Source organism: Canis lupus, chromosome X (assembly GCF_003254725.2).
Source record: "Canis lupus dingo isolate Sandy chromosome X, ASM325472v2, whole genome shotgun sequence".
NCBI classification, from domain to species: domain Eukaryota; kingdom Metazoa; phylum Chordata; class Mammalia; order Carnivora; family Canidae; genus Canis; species Canis lupus.
Genome location: NC_064281.1, coordinates 85,585,603 through 85,605,883, shown reverse-complemented (window position 1 = coordinate 85,605,883; position 20,281 = coordinate 85,585,603). Strand labels below are relative to the sequence as shown.

The window sequence follows — 20,281 nt, the reverse complement described above, 5'->3', positions numbered from 1 at the left end:
AAACATTATGGAGGTTCTGAAAAATTAAAATTAGAATTATTATGTGATCCAATAATTCCACTACTGGGTATTTATCCAATGAAAACAAAATACTAATTCAAAAAGATATATGCACCCTATGATTATTGCAGCATTATTTACAATAGTGAAGATATGGAAGCAACCCAATTGTCCATTGATAGATGAATGGATGAATGGATAAAGATGATGTGATAAAAAAAGGATGATGTGATATATGTGGTGGAATATTACTCAGCCATAAAAAATAAGCTCTTGCTGTTTGCAACAACATGAATAGATCTATGAATGGATCTGGAGGGTGTAATGCTAAGTGAAATAAGTCAGTCAGACAAAGACAAATACCATACAATTGCACTCATATGTGGAATTTAAGAAACAAAACAAATGAACAAAGAAAAAAAGAGACAAACAAAAAAAAAATCAAACTCCTAAATCCAGAAAACAAACTGGTGGTTTTCAGAAGAGAGGTAGATGGAGGAAACGTTAAAATAGATAAAGAGGATCAAGAAAAAAGCAAACAAGAAAGGATGGATGGATGGATGGATGGATGGATGGATGGATGGATAAATGAGTGGCTGGCTAAGTGAATGAATAAGTGCATGAATGGATATCATATATAGGTTATAGAAAAAGTATACATAGTCACAAAACTATAAGAATAAGAGAGGACAAAAGGACCTAAATTACCTTATAGTGTAATTTTTAACTCTCATAACTTCAGAAACTGAACCCAGGAAGAGAAACATGGCCTGGTTAAGACCTCTAGTTAGTGGCAAAGTCAGGAACAGAATCTAGGTCTCCCAATATCCAAGTTATTCATTCACTTATACATTTATCCAGTGAATATTTATTGGGAGCCTACTACATGCCAGAGATCATTCTAGGCTCTATGGATATATTAGGAAACAATTCAGATGAAAATCCCTGTCCGCAACCCTCTTGCACTGTTGGTGGGAATGCAAGCTGGTGCAGCCACTTTGGAAAACAGTGTTGAGGTTACTCAAGAACTTAAAAATAGAGCTACCCTATGACCCAGCAATTGCACTACTGCGTATTTACACCAAAGATACAGATGTAGTGAAATGACAGGACACCTGCACCCCAATGCTCATAGCAGCAATGTCCACAGTAGCCAAACTGTGGAAGAAGCCAAGATGTCCTTCAACAGATGAATGGATAAAGATGTTTTATACATATAACATTGTGGAAGATGGCGGAAGAGTAGGGTCTCCAAATCACCTGTCTCCACCAAACTACCTAGAAAACCTTCAAATTATCCTGAAAATCTATGAATTCGGCCTGAGATTTAAAGAGAGACCAGCTGGAATGCAACAGTGAGAAGAGTTCGCGCTTCTATCAAGGTAGGAAGACGGGGAAAAAGAAATAAAGAAACAAAGGCCTCCAAGGGGGAGGGGCCCCGCGAGGAGCCGGGCTGAGGCCGGGGCGAGTGTCCCCAGGACAGGAGAGCCCCGTCCCGGAGGAGCAGGAGCTGCACCGACCTTCCCGGGCGGAAAGGGGCTCGCAGGGAGTTAGAGCAGGACCCCAGGAGGGCGGGGATGCCCTCGGGCTCCCTGGGACAGTAACAGACACCTGCGCCCCGGGAGATGCACCGAGCTCCCTAAGGGCTGCAGCGCGCACGGCGGGACCCGGAGCAGCTCGGGGGGCTCGGGCGGCGGCTCCGCGGAGGGGGCTGCGTGGAGAGGGCTGCGCGGCCCCGGGAGCAGCTCGGCCGGGCTCGGGCAGAGGAAGAGGCTCCGTGCAGAGGGGCCTGCGCGGTTCCAGGAGCAGCTCGGGGGGCTCGGGCGGCGGCTCCGCGGAGGGGGCTGCGCGGCCCGGGAGCGCGAATCCAACAGCGCAGGCCCCGGAGCACAGGGCGCCGGGACACAGCCCAGGATCCGGCCTCCTCCGGGACAGGCAGAGGCCGGGAGGGCCCAGGACAGCAAGGACGCTCCTGCCCCGAGCTGAGCAGATCAGCGGCCCCGCCCCGGAGCCTCCAGGCCCTGCAGGCGGAGTTCCTGCCGGAGCTGAATCCAGGTTTCCAGAGCTGGCCCCGCCACTGGGGCTGTTGCTCCTGGGGCCTCACGGGGTAAACAACCCCCACTGAGCCCTGCGCCAGGCAGGGACACAGCAGCTCCCCCAACTGCTGACACCTGAAAATCAGCACAACAGGCCCCTCCCCCAGAACACCAGCTAGACTGACAACTTCCAGGAGAAGCCAAGGGACTTAAAGAACACAGAATCAGAAGATACTACCCTGTGGTTCTTTTTTTTTTTTTTTTTTTTTTTGTTTTGTTTTGTTTTGTTTTTGTTTGTTTTGTTTTGTTTTGCTTTTTGATTTGTTTCCTTCCCCCACCCCCCTTTTTTTTCTCCTTTCTTTCTTTCTCTTTTTCTTCTTTTTTTTCTTTCGTTTTTTTTCTCTTCCCCTTTTTTTCTTTCTCTTTTCTTTCCTTCTTTCTCTCCTCTCTTTTTCTCTTTTTCCCAATACAACTTGCTTTTGGCCACTCTGCACTGAGCAAAATGACTAGAAGGAAAACCTCACCTCAAAAGAAAGAATCAGAAACAGTCCTCTCTCCCACAGAGTTACAAAATCTGGATTACAATTCAATGTCAGAAAGCCAATTCAGAAGCACTATTATACAGCTACTGGTGGCTCTAGAAAAAAGTATAAAGGACTCAAGAGACTTCATGACTGCAGAATTTAGAGCTAATCAGGCAGAAATTAAAAATCAATTGAATGAGATGCAATCCAAACTAGAAGTCCTAACGACGAGGGTTAACGAGGTGGAAGAACGAGTGAGTGACATAGAAGACAAGTTGATAGCAAAGAGGGAAAGTGAGGAAAAAAGAGACAAACAATTAAAAGACCATGAAGATAGATTAAGGGAAATAAACGACAGCCTGAGGAAGAAAAACCTACGTTTAATTGGGGTTCCCGAGGGCGCCGAAAGGGACAGAGGGCCAGAATATGTATTTGAACAAATTCTAGCTGAAAACTTTCCTAATCTGGGAAGGGAAACAGGCATTCAGATCCAGGAAATAGAGAGATCCCCCCCTAAAATCAATAAAAACCGTTCAACACCTCGACATTTAATTGTGAAGCTTGCAAATTCCAAAGATAAGGAGAAGATCCTTAAAGCAGCAAGAGACAAGAAATCCTTGACTTTTATGGGGAGGAGTATTAGGGTAACAGCAGACCTCTCCACAGAGACCTGGCAGGCCAGAAAGGGCTGGCAGGATATATTCAGGGTCCTAAATGAAAAGAACATGCAACCAAGAATACTTTATCCAGCAAGGCTCTCATTCAAAATGGAAGGAGAGATAAAGAGCTTCCAAGACAGGCAGCAACTAAAAGAATATGTGACCTCCAAACCAGCTCTGCAAGAAATTTTAAGGGGGACTCTTAAAATTCCCCTTTAAGAAGAAGTTCAGTGGAACAGTCCACAAAAACAAAGACTGAATAGATATCATGATGACACTAAACTCATATCTCTCAATAGTAACTCTGAATGTGAACGGGCTTAATGACCCCATCAAAAGGCGCAGGGTTTCAGACTGGATAAAAAAGCAGGACCCATCTATTTGCTGTCTACAAGAGACTCATTTTAGACAGAAGGACACCTACAGCCTGAAAATAAAAGGTTGGAGAACCATTTACCATTCGAATGGTCCTCAAAAGAAAGCAGGGGTAGCCATCCTTATATCAGATAAACTAAAATTTACCCCAAAGACTGTAGTGAGAGATGAAGAGGGACACTATATCATACTTAAAGGATCTATTCAACAAGAGGACTTAACAATCCTCAATATATATGCTCCGAATGTGGGAGCTGCCAAATATATAAATCAATTATTAACCAAAGTGAAGAAATACTTAGATAATAATACACTTATACTTGGTGACTTCAATCTAGCTCTTTCTATACTCGATAGGTCTTCTAAGCACAACATCTCCAAAGAAACGAGAGCTTTAAATGATACACTGGACCAGATGGATTTCACAGATATCTACAGAACTTTACATCCAAACTCAACTGAATACACATTCTTCTCAAGCGCACATGGAACTTTCTCCAGAATAGACCACATATTGGGACACAAATCGGGTCTGAACCGATACCAAAAGATTGGGATTGTCCCCTGCATATTCTCGGACCATAATGCCTTGAAATTAGAACTAAATCACAACAAGAAGTTTGGAAGGACCTCAAACACGTGGAGGTTAAGGACCATCCTGCTAAAAGATAAAAGGGTCAACCAGGAAATTAAGGAAGAATTAAAAAGATTCATGGAAACTAATGAGAATGAAGATACAACCGTTCAAAATCTTTGGGATGCAGCAAAAGCAGTCCTAAGGGGGAAATACATCGCAATACAAGCATCCATTCAAAAACTGGAAAGAACTCAAATACAAAAGCTAACCTTACACATAAAGGAGCTAGAGAAAAAACAGCAAATAGATCCTACACCCAAGAGAAGAAGGGAGTTAATAAAGATTCGAGCAGAACTCAACGAAATCGAGACCAGAAGAACTGTGGAACAGATCAACAGAACCAGGAGTTGGTTCTTTGAAAGAATTAATAAGATAGATAAACCATTAGCCAGCCTTATTAAAAAGAAGAGAGAGAAGACTCAAATTAATAAAATCATGAATGAGAAAGGAGAGATCACTACCAACACCAAGGAAATACAAACGATTTTAAAAACATATTATGAACAGCTATACGCCAATAAATTAGGCAATCTAGAAGAAATGGACGCATTCCTGGAAAGCCACAAACTACCAAAACTGGAACAGGAAGAAATAGAAAACCTGAGCAGGCCAATAACCAGGGAGGAAATTGAAGCAGTCATCAAAAACCTCCCAAGACACAAGAGTCCAGGGCCAGATGACTTCCCAGGGGAATTTTATCAAACGTTTAAAGAAGAAATCATACCTATTCTCCTAAAGCTGTTTGGAAAGATAGAAAGAGATGGAGTACTTCCAAATTCGTTCTATGAAGCCAGCATCACCTTAATTCCAAAACCAGACAAAGACCCCACCAAAAAGGAGAATTACAGACTAATATCCCTGATGAACATGGATGCAAAAATTCTCAACAAGATACTGGCCAATAGGATCCAACAGTACATTAAGAAAATTATTCACCATGACCAAGTAGGATTTATCCCTGGGACACAAGGCTGGTTCAACACCCGTAAAACAATCAATGTGATTCATCATATCAGCAAGAGAAAAACCAAGAACCATATGATCCTCTCATTGGATGCAGAGAAAGCATTTGACAAAATAGAGCATCCATTCCTGATCAAAACTCTTCAGAGTGTAGGAATAGAGGGAACATTCCTCGACATCTTAAAAGCCATCTACGAAAAGCCCACAGCAAATATCATTCTCAATGGGGAAGCACTAGGAGCCTTTCCCCTAAGATCAGGAACAAGACAGGGATGTCCACTCTCACCACTGCTGTTCAACATAGTACTGGAAGTCCTAGCCTCAGCAATCAGACAACAAAAAGACATTAAAGGCATTCAAATTGGCAAAGAAGAAGTCAAACTCTCCCTCTTCGCCGATGACATGATACTCTACATAGAAAACCCAAAAGTCTCCACCCCAAGATTGCTAGAACTCATACAGCAATTCGGTAGCGTGGCAGGATACAAAATCAATGCCCAGAAGTCAGTGGCATTTCTATACACTAACAATGAGACTGAAGAAAGAGAAATTAAGGAGTCAATCCCATTTACAATTGCACCCAAAAGCATAAGATACCTAGGAATAAACCTCACCAAAGATGTAAAGGATCTATACCCTCAAAACTATAGAACACTTCTGAAAGAAATTGAGGAAGACACAAAGAGATGGAAAAATATTCCATGCTCATGGATTGGCAGAATTAATATTGTGAAAATGTCAATGTTACCCAGGGCAATATACACGTTTAATGCAATCCCTATCAAAATACCATGGACTTTCTTCAGAGAGTTAGAACAAATTATTTTAAGATTTGTGTGGAATCAGAAAAGACCCCGAATAGCCAGGGGAATTTTGAAAAAGAAAACCATATCTGGGGGCATCACAATGCCAGATTTCAGGTTGTACTACAAAGCTGTGGTCATCAAGACAGTGTGGTACTGGCACAAAAACAGACACATAGATCAGTGGAACAGAATAGAGAATCCAGAAGTGGACCCTGAACTTTATGGGCAACTAATATTCGATAAAGGAGGAAAGACTATCCATTGGAAGAAAGACAGTCTCTTCAATAAATGGTGCTGGGAAAATTGGACATCCACATGCAGAAGAATGAAACTAGACCACTCTCTTTCACCATACTCAAAGATAAACTCAAAATGGATGAAAGATCTAAATGTGAGACAAGATTCCATCAAAATCCTAGAGAAGAACACAGGCAACACCCTTTTTGAACTCGGCCATAGTAACTTCTTGCAAGATACATCCACGAAGACAAAAGAAACAAAAGCAAAAATGAACTATTGGGACTTCATCAAGATAAGAAGCTTTTGCACAGCAAAGGATACAGTCAACAAAACTCAAAGACAACCTACAGAATGGGAGAAGATATTTGCAAATGACATATCAGATAAAGGGCTAGTTTCCAAGATCTATAAAGAACTTATTAAACTCAACACCAAAGAAACAAACAATCCAATCATGAAATGGGCAAAAGACATGAACAGAAATCTCACAGAGGAAGACATAGACATGGCCAACATGCATATGAGAAAATGTTCTGCATCACTTGCCATCAGGTAAATACAAATCAAAACTACAATGAGATACCACCTCACACCAGTGAGAATGGGGAAAATTAACAAGGCAGGAAACAACAAATGTTGGAGAGGATGCGGAGAAAAGGGAACCCTCTTACACTGTTGGTGGGAATGTGAACTGGTGCAGCCACTCTGGAAAACTGTGTGGAGGTTCCTCAAACAGTTAAAAATATACCTGCCCTACGACCCAGCAATTGCACTGTTGGGGATTTACCCCAAAGATACAAATGCAATGAAACGCCGGGACACCTGCACCCCGATGTTTATAGCAGCAATGGCCACGATAGCCAAACTGTGGAAGGAGCCTCGGTGTCCATCTTAAGATGAATGGATAAAGAAGATGTGGTTTATGTATACAATGGAATATTACTCAGCTATTAGAAATGACAAATACCCACCATTTGCTTCAACGTGGATGGAACTGGAGGGTATTATGCTGAGTGAAGTAAGTCAGTCGGAGAAGGACAAACATTATATGTTCTCATTCATTTGGGGAATATAAATAATAGTGAAAGGGAATATAAGGGAAGGGAGAAGAAATGTGTGGGAAATATCAGAAAGGGAGACAGAACGTAAAGACTGCTAACTCTGGGAAACGAACTAGGGGTGGTAGAAGGGGAGGAGGGCGGGGGGTGGGAGTGAATGGGTGACGGGCACTGGGTGTTATTCTGTATGTTAGTAAATTGAACACCAATAAAAAATAAATTAAAAAAAAAGAAGAAAAAAAAACATATAACATTGTGTGTTATATACCCACACACTGGAATATTACTCAGCCATCAGAAAAGACGAATACCCACCATTTGCTTTGACATAGATAGAACTGGAGGGTATGATGCTGAATGAAATGAGTCAATCGGAGAAGTACAATCATCATATGGTTTCACTCATATGTGGAATATAAGAAATAATGAAAGGGATGATAAGGGAAAAGAGGGGAGCTGAGTGGGAAAAATCAGAGAGGGAGACAAACCATGAGAGATTCCTAACTCTGGGAAACAATCAAAGGGTTGCAGAAGGGAAAGTGGGTGGGGAGATAGGGTAACTGGGTTATGGGCTTTAAGGAGGGCATATAATGAGATGAGCACTGGCTGTTATGCTATATGTTGGCAAATTGAATTTAAATTTAAAAAATAAATTAAAAATTAACTATATATTTGGATTAAACTATAAAAAAAATCCCTGCCCTCATGAAGCTTCTTTACTAGTGGGAAGAGGAAGATGATAAACAGGTTAGTAAGAAAATTATGTGTTAGAAAGTAACAAATCTATCTCTGTTCCTTGACCATATGCCAAACTCATTTTCAATTCATTTCTTCTTAAGAATAAAAAAAAGGGGCACCTGGGTGGCACAGTCAGTTAAGCATCCAACTCTTGGTTTCAGCTCAGGTTCTGATCTCAGGGTCATGAGATCAAGCCCTGTGTGTCAGACTACATGCTCAACACAGAGTCTGCTTGAGACTCTCTCTTCTTCTGCCTTCCCCCCTTCAAATAAATATTTTTTTAAAAGAATATAAAGGGCAGCCCGGGTGGCTCAGCGGTTTAGTGCTGCCTTCCTCCCAGGGCCTGATCCTGGAGACCCGGGCTCTCTGCATGGAGCCTGCTTCTCCCTCTGCCTGTGTCTCTGCCTCTCTCTCTCTTTCTCTCTCTCTCTCTCTCTCTCTTTCTGTCTCTCATGAATAAATAAATAAAATATTTTTAAAAAAGAATATAAAAATAGTATATCCAAGTTTCTTTCCTTCTGTCCCATTTATTCACTCATACACATATCTCTTCAGGGCATGCTGCACTCCCTCTGGACTATAACAACCCCAGATCTCTTTAGTATTACATTTTCTGCCCAGTCACATTTTTTTTTCCTGAATCCTAATCCCTCACCATGTGCTCAGTATCCAACAATCTGATGAGGCATTCTGCTCTGAACTTTTCTTCTTTTACTTCTCTGTACCATGGAAAAGAAGTCAGGGGTTAGCTATTTATGAGGCTGTGAAGAGAAGCCAGTCATAAAAGTGACATCTACAGAAACTAATTTGGGACTTCTGCTTCCAGAAATATGTGGTCGACATACTTTTCCCTATTTCTCCCACTAAGTACAACTAAAATCCTGAAAATTACATAAAAAGAAAACATAAGAAGATTCTGAAGGGTAAAGAGGAGAAAGCACAGAAGCTAGAGACCTCAGGACCAGGAAACAACATGGAGCTATGTCCCTGGGTTTTTGTTTTGCTCGTATATTTCAGACATGTAGCAGAAGAAATCAATAACCTGGTAATGCCAATGGGTGCAGCCCAAAAATTTGCCAACAAAAGTCTGTTCTTTCTAGCCAGAGAATTAGGAAAGAAGCCCAACAAGAGAGAAAACTTTTGAACAATACTGCAGTGCAATACTGCAATACTACTGTATTCCAACCATTCACCACAGAAAAACTTGTGGCCTCCTCCTAACCAGTACAGGAATAATGAATGACAGCTTAGACTTCTACACTCACAAGGTTGCAACAAGGCAGTCTAACTTCCATGCTAGGGTGGTGCCAGATAAGGCTAAGCAAGAAGCTGACACTTTCTTTTTTTTTTTAAAGATTTTATTTATTTATTTATTTATTTATTTATTTATTTATTTGAGAGAGAGAGAGAGAGAGGCAGAGACACAGGCAGAGGGAGAAGCAGGCTCCCTGCAGGGAGCCTGACGTGGGACTCAATCCTCGGTCTCCAGGATCACACCCTGGGCTAAAGGTAGCGCTAAACCACTGAGCCACCTGGGCTGCCCTAGAAGTTGACACTTTGATCACTGTATGACCAGAATGAGCTTCCCCCTCCACATTGTCAGTGGAGGCCAGGTGGGGAAATTAGACTTCCACCCATCCCCAGCATTAACAGGGCTCCATTACTGTCCCCACTCCATCTAACTGCAGAATACACATTCTTTTCAAGTACCTGTATACACATAGCAAGATAGATTATATCCTGAGCCATAAAAAAAAACTCCAAATATTTAAAAGAAATAAAATTACACATAATGCATTCTCTGGCCACAAAGAAATCAAACTAGAAACCAATAATAGAAAGACAAAAGGAAAATATCTAAAAATCTTGGTAACTAAAAAATACATTTTTTTCTTTTTTTTCTTTTCTTTCTTTCTTTTTTTTTTGAGAAAGAGAGGGAGAGAAAGCACATGCATGAGCAGGGGATGAGCAGAGGGAAAGGGAGAGAGAATCTTAAGCAGGCTCCATGCTCAGCACAGAGCCCCACATAGGGCTCAGTCTCATGACCCCAAGATCATGACCTAAGTTAAAATCAAGAATTGGACACCTAATCAATTGAACCACCCTGGTGCCCCTGAAGAATGCATTTCTAAATAACATATGATTGAAAGAAGAACTCTTAAAGGAAAGTTTTTAAATATGTGGAAATGAATGAAAAGGAAAATATAACATCAAAATTTGTAAGATATAGATAAAGCTATGCTAACCAGGAAATTTATAACAATAAATGAATACATTAGAAAAGAGGAAAGTCTCAAAACAATAATCTAAGCACTCCCTCAAGAACCCAATAAAAGAGCAAAATAAATCCAAATCAAACATAAGGAAGAAAACAAAAGACAAGGAAAATCAATGAAATTGAAAACAAAAACAATAGGAAAAAATCAATGAAACAAAGAGTTAATTCTTTGAAGAGATCGATAAAATTGACAACCCTCTAGAGGGAACCCTGGGTGGCTCAGCAGTTTGGCGCCTACCTTTGGCCCAGGGTGTGATCCTGGAGTCCCAGGATGGAGTCCCACATTGGGTTCCCTGCATGGAGCCTGCTTCTCTCTCTGCCTGTGTCTCTGCCTCTCTCTGTGTGTGTCTCTCAGGAATAAATAAATAAATAAAATATTTTTTTAAAAAAACCCTCTAGAAAGACTGGGGAAGAGAAAGAGAGAAAAGTCAGAAATTACCACAAGGAAACTCATAGAATACTTATCACTCCAAATCCTGCAGATATCACAAGGATATTAAAGGAATACTATTTGAAGAAAAAAAAACCTCTACACACAAAAATTTGAGAACTTGGATGAAATGAGCCAATTCTTCAAAAAACAAAATTTAGGGATGCCTGAGTGGCTCGGTGGGTGAGCATATGCCTTCCACTCAGGGCATGGTTTTGGAGTCCGGGGATCAAGTCCCACATCAGGCTCTCTGCAAGGAGGCTATTTCTCCCTCTGCCTGTGTCTGTGCCTCTCTCTCTGTGTCTCTCATGAATAAATAAGTAAAATCTTCTTTAAAAATCTACCACAGGGATCCCTGGGTGGCGCAGCGGTTTGGCGCCTGCCTTTGGCCCAGGGCGCGATCCTGGAGACCCGGGATCGAATCCCGCGTCGGGATCCCGGTGCCTGGAGCCTGCTTCTCCCTCTGCCTGTGTCTCTGCCTCTCTCTCTCTCTGTGACTATCATAAATAAAAATAAATAAATAAAATAAATAAATAAAATAAAAATAAAAATCTACCACAATTTATCCAATATAAAATAAATAACATGAACAGGTCTATCACTGTTAAGGAAATTAAAGTTGTAACTTTAAAACGGCCCAAAAATTATCTATAAGCCCAGATGGTTTCATAGAGAATTCTACTCAGACACTTAAAAGTATTAGTACCAATTCTACACAATCTCTTCCAGAAAAGAGAAGAGGGCGTGCTCCTCAGTTGATTTTATGAAGCTAGCATTATCCTGATACCAAAACCAGACAAAGAAAGTACAAAGAAAGAAAATTTCAGATTAATATTCCTCATGAACATAGACACAATAATCCTTCACAACATATTAACAATTAGAATTCAGCACTATATGAAATGAATTATAAATGATGAACTAGTGGGGTTTATTCCAAGGATTCGAGACCAGTTTGATATTCAAAAGCATTCAGTAAAATCCACTACATTTGCAGGTTAAATAAGAGAAATCAGATAATTATATCAATTGATGCAAAAAAAAAGCCTTTTACAAAATTCAACAGTTCATGATAAAAGCTCTCAGAAAAATAGGAATAGAAGGAAATTTTTTCAACTTAATAAAGAGAATCTACAAAATACCTAAAGCTAACATAATAAGTAATGCTCTAAGATTGAATGTTCTATTCCTGAGACTGTGAACAAGCCAAGAATGTATGCATTCACCAATTTTATTCAACACAGTGATGGAAGTTTTAGCCAGTATAAGGCAAGAAAAGTAAATAAAAGTCACACAGATCACAAAGGAAAAAAATACAACTATCCCTGTTTACAGATGGCATGGCTGTCTATGCAGTCCCCCCAAAGAATTTATAAAGGTTTGCCTAGGACTAATGAATGAATTCAGCAAGATTGCAAGATATAAGATAAACATAGAAACACAGCTGTATTTCTATATACTAGTGATGAAAATGTATGTTAGTAAATTGAACACCAATAAAAAATTTAAAAAAAGAAAATGTACACATTAAAATTAAAAATACAATTTATTCAAAATATGAACTACTTAAATTTAACAGAACATGTACAAGACTTGTATGCTGAAAACTACATAATTGATGAAGGAAGTCAAATCATATCTAAATAAATGGAGAGACATACCGTGTTCATGGATTGGAAGAACAATAATTCAGTATGGTAATGATGACAGTTCTTCCCAGATTGATAGATGGGTTTAATTCCTGACAAACTCCTATTAAACTGTCAGCAAGATGTTTTGTAGATATGGACAGGTTTATTCTAAAATTTTATGGAAGAGCAAAAGAACTAGAATAATGCAATTTTTAAAAAGAGGAGCAAAGTTCTAAGAATCAGAGACAAGTAATAAAAATCAATCTACTTGATTCCAAGAATTACCACATAGCTGTAATAATCAAGATAGTGTGGTTATTAATAAAGAGATACACATAGATTAAGAGAACAAAATATAGAAACTAAAAATAGATCAACACAAATATGTACAAAATTATTTTTTCAAAGGTGCAAGATCAATTCAGTGGAGGAAAGACAGCTTTTTCAACAAATGGTGGTGAGCACTTTGACATTTATGAGGGAAAAAAAAACAAAACCTTGACATGAACCTCAAACACACAAATTACAGTCCCCCCAAATTTCAAAGTGTGTCACTAACTTAAATATAAAATCTAAAATGATGAACCAAAAAAAGGTAAAAACTTCAGGATCTAGGAGTAGGCAAAAATTTCTTAGACTTGACACCAAAGACATGATCCATAAAAGGAAATATTAATATATTTGTACTCAGGGGAGCTTGAGAAGATGGCAAAGAAGGAAGACTTTAAGCTCACTCTGTCCCATGTTTGCAATATGTCCTCGTAAATAAACTGGAGAGCTACTCAAAGAAAGGCAGAACAAACTCCACAACTAAATGTGGAGAGGTCACACCTGAGAAGTTAGGAAGGGCAGAAACCATGGTCAGGAGGGACCCACAGAAGGGAGTGAGCATGTGGAAGGAAAAGCACCAGGGATCCCACACAGGTAAGACAAATACCCATAAAGTCTGGCTTTGAAAACCAGAGGAGCTGAATTCCCTGAGATTGTATAATTAGCAGGACTTGGAGCTGGGGACTTTAAAAGCTGACTCATCCCTGGGCCTGGAAGGTGAGTGATAGCTGGGTCACCACCCTTAAAGAAACAGTAACTCATGGAGAGGCAACATAGAAGCAACAGCTTGCAGAACAGGAGGGAGATCTGTTTATACTGATTTCACAGCCTGTTGGAGGGACTTCTCTGGGAACAAAGTATCTGGCAGGTGCCATTTTTCTCCTCCATCCCCTGACATAAACAAAGCCACCTGTGGGAGGCAGCACTACACAGACACTTGCTACCTAATCTGCTAGTAGTGTACCCTGCTCACATGTTCTTCTGAGGACTTGCCCACTCCCTGCTGGCCTCAGCCCTGGCCTCAGGGCAAATTTGGTTAATGCTGTGGGTGTGCACCCCGCACAGCCACCACACACACACAGATGCTGGGCACTTCCTGCAACCACCACTTCCACTGTGCACTGTGCCCCTGGCTGCTGCCACCACCTTCATGCCCCAGGCCCCAGCGGCCACCATGCTTCAGGGCATCTGTCCTAGAACTAGCAGCTCAGCCCAAATTTTCTTTACACCACTGCCCCACCTCTGAGCCATCCTGCAGTCATGCCACCTTAGAACTTGCCTGTTTGGGTCTTATTAACCCCACAGAGAACAAGCACAGCCCACAACAGGAAGATAGTGCAGACATCCAGACTGAAAGAACAAGTGACTCAGACAAAACAGCAGGATGCAAGCAACACACAGAGGAGATGCCCTGAAATGCCAGGTTCTGGTGAACAGGGAACAGCATGCTGCAGAGTACTATAGGCCCTCTTCTCCATAAAGTTACTACTTTCAAGAGCAGAAGCTGTAGCTGACTTTCCTAACACAGAGAACCAGAGACAGAGAGGTAGACAAAATAAGACAGAAGAATATATCCCAAGTGAAAGAACAAAACAAAATCATAGCAGGAGATCTAAGTGAAACAGAAATAAGTAATATGCCTGATATAAAGTTTAAAAATTTACTATTTTTAAATAATCTCCACATTCAACGGGGGGTTTGAACCCACAACTCCAACATCAAGGGTCACATGCTCCATTGGCTGAGCCAGCCAGTGCCCCTGCCTGATAGAGAATTAAAAGTAATGATAAAAAAAAATAATGATCATAAGGATACTCACTGGACTTCAGAAAAGGGTGGAGGACATCAGTGTGACCCTGGAGAAGAGATAGAAAATAACAAACCAGAGATGAAGAGTTCAATAAATGAAATTAAAAACACAATAGATGGAATAAATAGCAGACAGGAAGCAGGGGAATATACATATCAGTGACCTGGAGCATAGAGTCATGAAAAGCGATCAACCTGAACATATGAGAGACAAACAAATACTGCACAATGAGAATAGACTTAGAGAACTCAGTGACACCATCAAGCAAAATAACATTTTTGTTACAATGATCACAGAAGGAGAACATGGAAAAAAGGGGGCAGAAAATGTACTTGACTAAATAATAGCTGAAAACTTACTGAAACTAGAAAAGGAAACAGAGACCCAGATTCAGGAGGCACAGATATACCACAACAAACTCAATCCAAGAATATACACACCAAGACATAGTAATGAAAATGGCAAAAAAAAGTAGTGATGAAGAATTTTAAAGGTTATGAGAGAAAAGAAGACAGCTACATACAAAAGAAACCCCAAAGGCTATCAGCTGATTTTTCAGCAAAAACACTGCAGGCCAACTTCTCCCTCTGCCTATGTCTCTGCCTCTCTCTCTCTCCCTCTGTGTCTCTCATGAATAAATAAATAAAATATTTCTTTAAAAAATACTGCAGGCCAGAAGGGAGTGGCATATTATATTCAAAATGCTGAAAGGGAAAAAGCTACAGTTAAGAATACCCAATCAAGGAAAGCTATCATTCAGTATAGAAGGGGAGATAGTTTCCAGATAAACAAAAGTTAAAAGAACTCATGAGAACTAAACCTGCTCTACCAGAAATGTTATGGGGGACTCTGTGAGCAGAAAACAAAAACTAAAAGTAAGAGGAAGAAAGAAATAGAAAGGACAAAAGTAGACAATTAAATATACCAGTAAAAATCAGTCAAGAGAAGGACAAAAGGACAATTAAATAGAAAGGACAAAAGTAGACAATTAAATATACCAGTAAAAATCAGTCAAGAGAAGCACAAAAGAAAATGATGTAAAATATGATGCCAAATTTCTGAACCATGGAGGGGAGAGAATGAGTTCTAAATTAAGTGACCATCAGCTTAATATAGACTGTTATATGCAGAAGATATTACATATAAAACAAGTGGTAACCACAAATCAAGAACAGTAATAGATATGTAAAAAATAAAGAGAAAGGAATTCAAGTATATCATTAAGAAAACCAAAAAACAATGAAAGATAGAGGAGAAAGGATCAAAGAAAAGGTTCAAAAATGATCAAAAAATAAGTAATTTCTCTCTCCCTTCTCTCTATCTCTCTCAAATAAATAAATAAAATTTAAAAATACAATAATAGTAGAGGAACATTAACATTCCCCTCACATCAATGGACAGATACCCAAACAGAAAATCGACAAGGAAACAGTGGCTTTGAAAGATACACTGAATCAGATGGATTTAACAAATATATTCAGAACATTCTATCCTAAAACAGCAGAATACACATTCTTTTCTTTTTTTTTCTTTTCTTTTTTTATGTCAGTTTATATACCTTGAGCTAATTTAAATGAGCATATATTACTAAATTATCCAAATGTGTCACAGTTAAGCGGTCTTTGAAATGTTGATTTACCTTGTGAAGAGTTGTTAAAACAATTTAAAAAATAAAAATAAAGAAAAATACACATTCTTTTCAAGTGCACTTGAACATTCTCCGGAACAGATTACATATTAGGACTTAAAACAAGTCTCAACAAATTCCAGAAGATTGAAGTCATACTATGCATCTTTTCTGATCATAATGCTGTGAAATGAGAAGTCAACCACAAGAAAAAAACCTGGAAAGATCACAAATACATGGATGTTGAAAAACATGCTACTACACAATGAATGGGTCAATCAGGTATAAAAGAAAAAAATTAAAAGTACATGAAAACAAAGGAAAATTAAAACACAACAGTTCAAAACCTCTGGGATGTAGCAAAAGCAGTTCTAAGAGGATAGTTTATTGCAATACAGGCCTACCTTAGGAAGTAGGAAGAGTCACAAATAAACCATCTAACCTTACACCTAAAGGAGCTAGAAAAAGAACAAGAAATGCAACCTAAAACCAGCAGAAGGAAGGAAATAATAAATATTAGAATAAAAATAAACAATGTAGATACTAAAAAAAACAATAGAACAGATCAAACCAAGGAAACCAGGAACTGATTCTTTGAAAAAAAAAATAAAATTGATAAAACTCTAGCCAGACTTATCAAGTAAAAAAAGACAATGACTCAAATAAATAAAATTACAAATGAGGGAGGAGAAATAACAACCAACACCACAGAAATACAAACAATTATAAGAGCATATTATGAAAAACTATATTCCAACTCATTAGACAACTTAGAAAAAACTGGATAAATTTCTAGAAACATATAGCCTATCAAAACTAAAGCAGAAAAAAAAAGGAAAATTTAAACTGACCAATTACCAGCAAGGAGACTGAATTAATAATCAATAATTCCCAACAAACAAAAGTCCAGGCCCAGACGGCTTCACAGGAGAATTCTATGAAACATTTAAAAAAGAGTTAACACCTATTCTTCTTAAACTGTCCCAAAAAATAGGAGAGCAAGGAAAAGTTCCAAATCCATTCTATAAGGCCAATATCACCTTGATCCAGATAAAGACACCACAAAAAAAGAGGACTACATGCCAATGTTTCTAATGAACATAGGTGCAAAAATTCTCAGCAAAATAGTGCCAAGATGAATCCAATAATACATTAAAAAAATTATTCAGCACAATCAAGTGGAATTTGTTCCCAGGATTCAAGGGTGGTTCAATATTCACAAATCAATGTGATACATCACATCAATAAAAGAAAGAATAAAAACTATATGATCATTTTAATATATGCATAAAAAGCATTTGACAAAGTACAACATCCATTCATGATAAAAGCTCTCAAGAAAGTATTTTTTAAGATTTATTTATTTGTTTTAGTGAGAGACAGAGCATATGAGTGAGTGGAGGGAAGGGCAGAGGGAGAGAATCTTCAAGCAGACTCCCCACTGAGCACAGAGCCCAACACAGGTACTCAATCTTACCTCCCATGAAATCATGACCTGAGTTGAAACCAAGAGTTGGATGCTTAACCAACTGAGCCACCCAGGAACCTCAACAAATTGTTTAGAGGGAACATACTTCAACATAATAAAGGCTATATATGAAAATCCCACAGTGAACATGGTACTCAAAGGGAAAAATCTGAGAACTTTCCCCCTAAGCTCAGGAACAAGGCAAGGACTCCATTCTTATACTTTTATTTAACATAGTACTAAAAATTCTAGCCACAGCAATTAGACAACAAAAAGAAATAAAAGTCATAAAAGTCATTGAAATTGGTTAAGAGAGAAGTAAAATTCACTATTTGCAGATGACATGATACTATAATGTAAAATATCTGAAAGACTCTGCCATAAAAATTGCTAGAACTGATAAATGAATTCAATAAAGTTGCAGGATATAAAATGAAGGTAAAAAAAATCTGTTGTACTTCTATACCCTAATAATGAAGCAGTAGAAAGAGAAATTAAGAAAAAAAAAATCCAATTTAAATTACACCTAGGAATAAACCTAACCAAAGAAATGAAATTCCTACACTCTGAAAACTAGAAAACACTGATTAAAGAAATCGAAGATGACACAAAGAAATGGAAAGACATTCCATGTTCATGAATTAGAAGATCAAATATGTTAAAATGTCTATACTACCCAAAGCAATCTATATATTTAATTCAATCTCTATGAAAATAACAACAGCATTTTTCACAGAACTAAAACAAATGACCCCAAAATTTGTGTGGAACCACAAAAGTCCCCAAATAGCCGAAGCAATCTTGAAAAAGAAAAGCAAATCTGGAGGTATCACGATTCCAGACTTTAATTTTTACAACAAAGCTGTAGTAATCAAAATAGCATGGTACTGGCACAAACATAGACACATAGATCAATAGAATAGAAAACCCAGAAATAAATCTATAGTTATATAGTCAATTAGTCTTCATCAAAACAGGAAAGAATATCTAATGGGAAAATGACCATCTGCCTTTTTTTTTTAAGTTTCTTATTTATTCATGAGAGACACACAGAGAGAGGCAGAGACATAGACAGAAGGAGAAGTAGGCTCTCTGCAAGGACCCCAACGTGGGACTCAATCCTGGATCCTGGGATCATGCCCTAAGCCAAAGGCAGATGCTCAACCACTGAGCCACCCAGGTGTCCCAACAGTCTCTTCAACAAATGGTGTTGGGAAAACTGGAGAGCTATATGCAAAAGAATAAAATTGGACCACTTTCTTACACCCTACACAAAATCAACTCAAAGTGTATTAAATACCTTGATGTGAGACCTGAAACCATAAAAATTCTAGAAGAGAATGCAAGCAGCAACTTCTTTGACATCAACAATAGCAACGTTTTTCTAAATGTGTCTCCTGAGTCAAGGGAAATAAAAGCAAAAATAAATTATTGGGACTGCATCAAAATAAAAAGCTTCTGGACAGTGAAGGAAACAATCAACAAAACTAAAGGGGAACCTACAAAATGGGAGAAGATATTTGCAAATGACACATTGGATAAAGGGTTAGTATCCAAAATGTATAAATAAAGAACTGATACAACTCAACACCCAAAAAACAATCTAATTTTAAAAAATGGGCAGAAAACATGAACAGACATTTCTCCAAAGAAGACCTCCAGAAGACACATGAAAAGATGTTCATCACTCATCATCAGGGAAATGCAAATCAAAATGAAATGAGATATCACTTCACATCTGTCAGAATGGCTAAAATCAATAACAAAAGAAACAATAAGTGTTGGCAAGGATGTGGTGAAAAAATGAGTCATGCACTGTTGGTGGGAATGCAAACTGGTACAGCCACTGGAAAACAGTATGGAAGTTCCTCAAAAAGTTAAAAATAGAACTACCTTATAATCTAGCAATTCCACTACTGGGTATTTTCCAGAAATACAAAAGCACTAATTCTAAGGGATACATGCACCCCTATGTTTATTGCAGCATTATTTACAATAGTCAAACCATGACAGCAGCCCAAGTGTCCATCATTGATGAATGGATAGGCAGATGTAGTATATATAAACAATATATTATTTAGCCATAAAAAGAATGAAATCTTGCCATTTACAACAACATGGATGGAGTTAGAGAGTATAATACTACATGAAATAAGTCATTATGCTGAGTGAAGTAAGTCAGTCGGAGAAGGACAAACATTATATGTTCTCATTCATTAGGGGAATATAAATAATAGTGAAAGGGAATATAAGGGAAGGGAGAAGAAATGTGTGGGAAATATCAGAAAGGGAGACAGAACGTAAAGACTGCTAACTCTGGGAAACGAACTAGGGGTGGTAGAAGGGGAGGAGGGCGGGGGGTGGGAGTGAATGGGTGACGGGCACTGGGGGTTATTCTGTATGTTAGTAAATTGAACACCAATAAAAAATTTAAAAAAAAAAGAAATAAGTCAGAGATGAACAAGTACCACATGATTTCACTCATAGGTGGCATTTATGAAACAAAATGAATGATCACAGGGAAAAATACAGAAAAATCAAGAAACAGAGGCTTGACTATAGAGAACAAACTGATGGTTATCAGAGGGGAGGTGGGTGGGAGGATGAGTGAAACAGGCGATAGGGATTAAAGAATGCACAGTGTTGTGATGAGCACTCAGTGATGTATGGA

The 20,281-nt window shown here is 38.8% G+C and overlaps 1 protein-coding gene across 5 annotated transcripts in view; it reads right to left on the bottom strand.

Annotated features, from left to right (window-relative positions):
* The window catches only part of RTL4 (retrotransposon Gag like 4), a 504,413-nt gene that overhangs the window by 357,386 nt on the left and 126,746 nt on the right, over positions 1–20,281 (bottom strand). The window contains exon 2 of one of the 5 annotated variants that reach the window (XR_007409501.1): positions 14,525–14,561. The exons of the other annotated variants lie outside the window; for them this stretch is intronic. The gene's annotated coding sequence lies outside the window, so the exon portion shown is untranslated. The remainder of the gene's footprint in view (positions 1–14,524; positions 14,562–20,281) is intronic. 5 annotated transcript variants of the gene reach the window in all.